The sequence below is a fragment of the Pyrus communis genome, chromosome 11, assembly GCF_041283825.1.
Source record: "Pyrus communis isolate YQ-2024b chromosome 11, ASM4128382v1, whole genome shotgun sequence".
NCBI lineage: Eukaryota > Viridiplantae > Streptophyta > Magnoliopsida > Rosales > Rosaceae > Pyrus > Pyrus communis.
This window is the reverse complement of record NC_142575.1, coordinates 19,282,025-19,289,196: the sequence shown is the minus strand read 5'-3', so window position 1 is coordinate 19,289,196 and position 7,172 is coordinate 19,282,025.

Below are 7,172 nucleotides of genomic sequence, written 5' to 3'. Positions count from 1 at the left end.
TGTTTGTATATACTTCAAGATCGCATACGCCAAAAATCGCAAAAAATAAACATTCAAAGATCAAGTAACAGGACAAAACTTTTCAACAGTCATCAAAGAAAAATCACGATTTAACGGTTATTTTAACTCTAATTGTGATGATTTTTTACAGCTACACTCCTTGACCCTATACGAATACAATGAATGAACTCGATCTTCAATTTAAAATATTTACACTAGTGGATACCACAAAATCTTATGTTATACTTAATGAAAGTATATATAAACTCTAAGTGTTAGTGAATCTATCGTTTTGATGGGATACGCATTTTATGTAACTAATTTCAACGATCCAACCGTCAAACTTGTTTGTATATGCTTTAAGATCGCATACGCCAAAAATCACAAAAAACAGACGTTCAGAGATCAAGTAACTGGACAAAACTTTTTGACAGTTATCAATGAAAAATCACGATTTAATGGTTATTTTAACTCTGATTTTGATGATTTTTTTATAGCTACACTCCTTGTGACACACCCTGACCCGGAATGTCCACTAGGACTCCAAATCAAGCTGTGCTGGTCGACAGCTAGAAGATGACGAAGCCATAAAGTGATAATGTATAAACTATGAATAAATTTAAACCTAGAAGTGCCTAAATACACGAGTGCGCAGTGAGTGGGTATGGACCCATACACACGTGATACAGAGCATAAGTAGAGTACCGTAAGGTAAGATAATGATTATACCATCATAAGAAGCCACATGTAATGCGAAGTGCCACAAATCCTTGTCAATACGGAAACTTTACTAGTAGAACCTAGAAGGGTGTAAAAATAGCAAATGTGAGTGGGCGAAAAAAAAGCTTTTCAAAAATCATTCACTTATCAAAAGTAATAACCCCTCATTGTAACACATGTATAATTTCCCAGAAAATCATACTACGCATAAGGATGAAATCAATTGTATACTATCAGTAAATCCAGAAGTATACCACGATACAACATCTCATCAGCAATATAAATAATTAGGTGCTTAATAATCCATGCTAGCACGTGAGTCGGATTCACCTATAGTGACCTGTACGACTCACCTATATCTCATCAATCAATGCTAGCACGTGAGTCGGAGTCACCTATAATGACCTGTACGACTCATCCATATCTCATCAATCAATGCTAACATATAAGTCAGAGTCACCTATAGTGACATGTACAACTTATCCATATTCATTAATCAATATCCAAGTAATATGTCAGTCGAATCCACCTCTTGTGGCCTGTACGGCTGAACCCATAACTCATCACATATCCTTGCACACGAGTCAGAACCACCTCTAGTGGTCTGTACGACAAGACTGGGTGTAAATAAGTATGCTCAAGTGCTATGATCACGTGAAGACTGTGCAAATAATCGCGGGTTACCTACGAGTCGGAACCACCTCTAGTGGTCTGTACGACATGACTGTTGGCCTACCTTGGATCCAAGGTGAGCGTAAGGTGCGAGAGGTGAACATCACATAAAGGACTATGCCCTGGCCACGGGCAGGAGCACTAACACCGGGGTGCAGGTTTATGAGCTCAAACTGCATCTATTGTAACATATACAACTCATGGACAACTTGTACGACAGTGTCGGAGTTACCTATCATTGCAACCTGTACAACAAGGTCGGAGTTGCCTAAAACATACATGTAGTCATGCCATAACCCAATCATTTCAGATAAAATGTAATCATAACCATGCATCTCACATTTCACAACATATACTTACCTGAACTTACCTGTGCGTCATGCGTTCACCCTCAAACTTCAAAGCATTCACAATAATTATGCGCAGTAATATAGCTATGGATATGCCATGATGCAATCCAAAACTTAACTATATCGTAGTGCTTTCAAATATATAATTATGTACATATAATGTGGCGTAAAATGCACAATCTATAACGCCCTACTCCCGAATAATTTATTTTCGGGAATAATTATCGGTGACAAGCCCAACTAAACACTAGCTTAACTAACTATCAATACTTACGATTCCTTACTTCAATTTCTCTATTACTCACACACTGTTTTATGACCACATTTGACCAACAAATCATAAGGTTAAAGCTCACATTTTCACCAATTCCTTCGCATTGCTTAATTTCCCAAACAAGGCTTTTGTCTCAAATATTGTATGGCTGCATCTAACATCTTGTTAGACTGCCTACGTACCCTAAACAAGGATCAAGCCATTCGTAGTTCACAATTCCAAAATTCAAACCAAATCCGAATATATTTATTTAATCCAACAAATACTACAATCGTACTACTATTCAAACCATCGCAGTTAGGTCTCAAAAGCATCATTAGAATAATAACATTCGCATAAAAACACAATGACGGCTCCCTGGCCGTGCGTCGCCGCACTAGCCGCCGTGGGTGGTGGTCGGCTACTCCAGCTCGCCGGAAAACACCTCAAACTGGCCACGAACCGCCGGAAACCCTAGAAATGGGTGCTCTTGATTCGTCCTTAATTCGACTCCGACGCTCCATTCAATGATTGGGCATTGTTCTAAGCCTCAAAGGAAGTCTATTGGTGGTGGCAATTGGAATAAATCTTTTCACAATTGATGGATTTTGGGCAAGGTCTCCCGCGGCACCCATCACTATTTTTGTACCAAAATACTATCAAATTCCCTCTAATTTTTGGTGGAACAAGAAGAGAAAGGGCCAAGGTGATAACTGGGAGCAGTTTATAGGTCCAATTCGTTGGAAAATTGGACAAGAAAAGGTGAGGAGTCGCCGGTTTGAGGAAACGGGTTGCCCGGGTCAAGGAAGACCCGTTTGGGTTCCCTCATTTTCTTCTTCTCTCCTTTCCCTCCTGCTCTCGTTCTCTTTGGTCCTCCTTTCTCCTCCCTCTTTCCCCGATCGGTCTCCCTTTTTTTTTCCATTTTCTCCACTCTTTCGCTGCCATTAGGCAGCCCCTCCTTCCTCTCTCTTTTCTTCCGCCACATACACACACCCACATATCATAAAAAAAACCTTTAGTAATATTAATAAAATATAGTGTAAAATAATTAAAATAGTATTTCATTCCAAATACTTTCGGGTTCGTAACTCAATAAAACTTCAATCGTAACTCCAAATTCACTTCTACCTATGCCTACGCGTCTGTAAGGTCGAGCTCTAACCAAATATGTCAAGAAATATGACAAAATATATGAGGATAAAATACGTCCTCGTACAATCACACTTTGCCCAAAAGGGCAATTTCGTAATTTCATGTATTAAAATTATAAAAACCATAATTTTTAGGGACTGGGTGTTACACCTTGACCCTATACGAATACAATGAATGAACTCGATCTTTAGTTTAAAATATTTCCACTAGTGGATACCACAAAATCTTATGTTATACTTAATGAAAGTATAAATAAACTGTAAGTGTTAGTGAATCTATCGTTTTGATGTAATACGCATTCTATGAAACTAATTTCAATGATCCAACCGTCAAACTTGTTTGTATATGCTTCAAGATCGCATACGCCAAAAATCGCAAAAAACAAACATTCAAAGATCAAGTAATGGGACAAAACTTTTTAATGGTTATCAACAAAAAATCACGATTTAACGGTTATTTTAACTCCGATTTTGATGATTTTTTTACAGCTACACTCCTTGACCCTATATGAATACAATGAATGAATTCGATCTTCAATTTAAAATATTTACACTAGTGGATACCACAAAATCTTATGTCATGATGATTGATGAAAATTGAGGATTTTGTAAAATGAATGACATGCAAGCTTTGAGTTCCTTTGGCAAGGTTTAAACTTTGGAGAAAGGCTTCACAACCTTGAAAACAATAGCTCTTTCATTTTGCATATCCTTGCACATTTAATATTTTGTAATAGACTAGTAGTGTATATGTTTATTAGGCTCTTATTTTCGAGTGTAGATGTAGTACTTAAACGACAAATGTGTTTTAATGTTTTGAACTAATATTATGTGGCAATGTGTGGTATGTGCAAATTTAAGAAAAAAAAATATTTTTCTTAACAGGTGCGACACGACACGACCCGTTAAGATAACAAGTGTTACATGAAAACAACACGAACACGATAGACACGACCAGTTTGTCAAGCCTAATTCACACTAAGTTTCATAGCATGTTCTACTAATTTTTACACACTTCTTATCAACCGTTAGATACTTGCTCTTTAATTCTTTATCGAGGTCGCAACGAATAAAGATCATGGCTTTCGCTCGATCTTGAGAAGATGCATTGTTTCCCTTATTGATGGTTTCTCCAAGATTTCCTACATCCAAATGGATCTTGGCATCCACTACCCAGGTAAGGTAGTTTTTCCTAGTGATATCAAGGGCAACAAAATCAAGGTTTGCCAAGTTCGCCATTTTCTTTTTTTGAAACATGAGATGTGTAAGAACTTGCAATAATATGGATTTTGAAGGAATGTAGTGTTAGAACTTCTGGTTTTTACAAATTTTTCATTTTGAACTTCAAGCCAAAATGATAAGTACCCGAATCTTCAGGCTCGAGATTCACATAATTTAGACATTAATGAGGAAGGCGATTGTACCGCACCACCCTCATTGAAATAATATAATGTAGAATGGGCGATTATACCGCACCACTCAACCAGTAGGAAAATTAAATATGCAGTGTAGAATGTGCGATTATACCGCACCACCTAAAATTGCAGTAAAATTAATTATGTAATTCAAGATGGGCGATTGTACCGCACCATCTAAAATTGTGGTAAAATTAACATAAATAAACACACTAGGTTAGTAATTAGGAGCTACACCAAATAATAAAAAATATAAATAATTATTAAATTGAGAACTAGGAGAAGGCATAGTGCTAGCAGCTCTTGGCTAAGAGATACCAAGCAGTTGAGGCAGAGAAGGAAGATGAACAGTAAGATCCTTGGAGGAAGCATTTTTCAGTGAAGGAAATGAAAACTGGCTCGGGTTAGAAAGTTGTGTTGATAACATACTATAAATAGGTAAAAGTGAGAGAGCTAACCTTTGTTAGAGATAGAAGTGGAATGGGTGCAGTGTATCACACTGTTTGTTTTTGTAACTGTATCACACAAAGGATGCAAGTCAAGAGAAGGGAGGGATTTAGGTATTATTACTTTTCACTCTTGATTTGGTGTGTTGTGTTGAGGTTACAAACATACCTTTATTTATAGGGATTTTCATCTGACACATCCTTACATGCATGGATTTACTATGCTAGGACTTTTACCTAAGACTTTTAAAGGTTGCCACCAAAAGTCTAAACTTGGTTTGCCATCTTAAATAATTACATATGCGGCATTCACACTAAGTTTCATAACATATTCTATTAATTTTTACACATTTCTTATTTTTAACTATTAGATTGAATAATCAAACAGAATTAATAACCAAAATTAAATAAAAATGTGCAAGTGTAAAAAAGGACTGTGATTATGATTTGTCAAATAAAATAGACCAGGAATTGGGTATAGGGCCGGGAATTAAAGGAAGCGTGTAAGAGGAGAGACTAGGGTTGGGCAAACGGGTCTTGGGCCCGCGGGTAGGGGCGGGTATAGGCGGGTCGGGACGGGTACGGGGCGGGTCCTGTTTTTAAATAGGGGAAACGGGGCGGGGCGGGCCTAGGTAATGGCATTCTAGGGTCGGGCCGGTTCCAGATTTATAGAAAAACGGGGCCCCGAACCGGCCCGTTTGTAATTGAAATGGACGGCCCAGATTGAAAATAAACATACCTTCCAATCATGACCGTTGGTTTTAGGTTTTACCCTAATAGAGTCTTTGCTCTCTCTCGATCGACCTCGACCTTTCCGTCTCTCATCCTCGATTTTCTTCTTGAAGTCCGACATCTGGAAAGGTCTCCTTCAAAGTCACTCTCACCTCCGATCCGAAGCTCCCCTTCAAAGTGTTCGTATAACATAACCCCCTCAATTTCTATTCCAATTCCTATTTCGATTTTCCATAATTTTTTTTTATAATTCAATCAATTTTTTGTGATTTTTTTTTTAGGTTTAGCGTGCCGGAAGCAGCCCCTTTCACCGCCGTGCTGAAATTCGCGGCCGAGGAATTCAAAGTGCCTCCCCAAACCAGCGCTATCATCACTAACGGTAATTTGACTTCTGGGCTTTTGCATGTCGCTGTTAATTTCATTTTTGGCTCGTAAAGTTTGTGACTTTCTGATTTATGATTTGGGCTTTGTTGGAAATTGTAATTGATTTGCTTGTGGAGTTTAGTGGGCATTGATCGGAATCGATAAGGGTTTTTGGTTTCTGGAAATTGGGCATCCCTTTTTTTGTGATCCAAAGTATGAGATTGCAATACGCTTATGAAGATTAGATCTTGTGGTCTTTTTAACTGACGGCTCGGGCTTATAATTTATGTAGAGCAATAGCGATATAAACCTCAACAAAAAGACCAAAATTTGAAATTAGGGAATGTATAGAGCTGAGGTAAGGAAATGGGGAATTGAATTCAGATGACATTCTCGAATTTGATATTAGAAAAATGTTTCATCATTTGGTCTTATGGGATTGAGTTCACAAGAATTCCTCAAGAATATTAAGAGCGCATAATTTGTTCTGCTTCAACTGAAACGTAAATGAAATGTCCTACATTTTGTATGAAGTTGGAAGGATCAATGTGGCAGTTTGAAGTGCACCCAACACATACCAATATCTTAGTCCTTGTCACTTCAAGGGACAATGAGTTTTGTTTTTTTAGTTTAAATTGCTGTGCGATTTTTCCTATCCCAAGATCCAATCTGAAATTAGAATTGATACTGTCCAATCTTTGGACAATTGAAATTTTAACAAACAGTAAGATTTCTGTGAACAATAATAGCTTTAGCTTTTATTTGATAGACTCATAGAAGTAAATGTATGATGGAATCACAAGGGATGGTATAGATTTATGCAACGTACTTTGCAAGACCTCTCAATTTCCAGGGTATAAATAGGAGTTCAAGGATTCTCATTATGAAGAATATTTAGTTGTGCTTAGTTTCAATGCTATGCTATGATGTATGTTCATGTACACAAAAAAACAAATGTCGCTATGTGCACTCCCCAAACAGATAGATATTAAATTGTCAATTAGAATAATTGTGGTACTGAATTCATCATTATTGTTAGCATGGATTAGACCCTTGGTTTCACACAACCT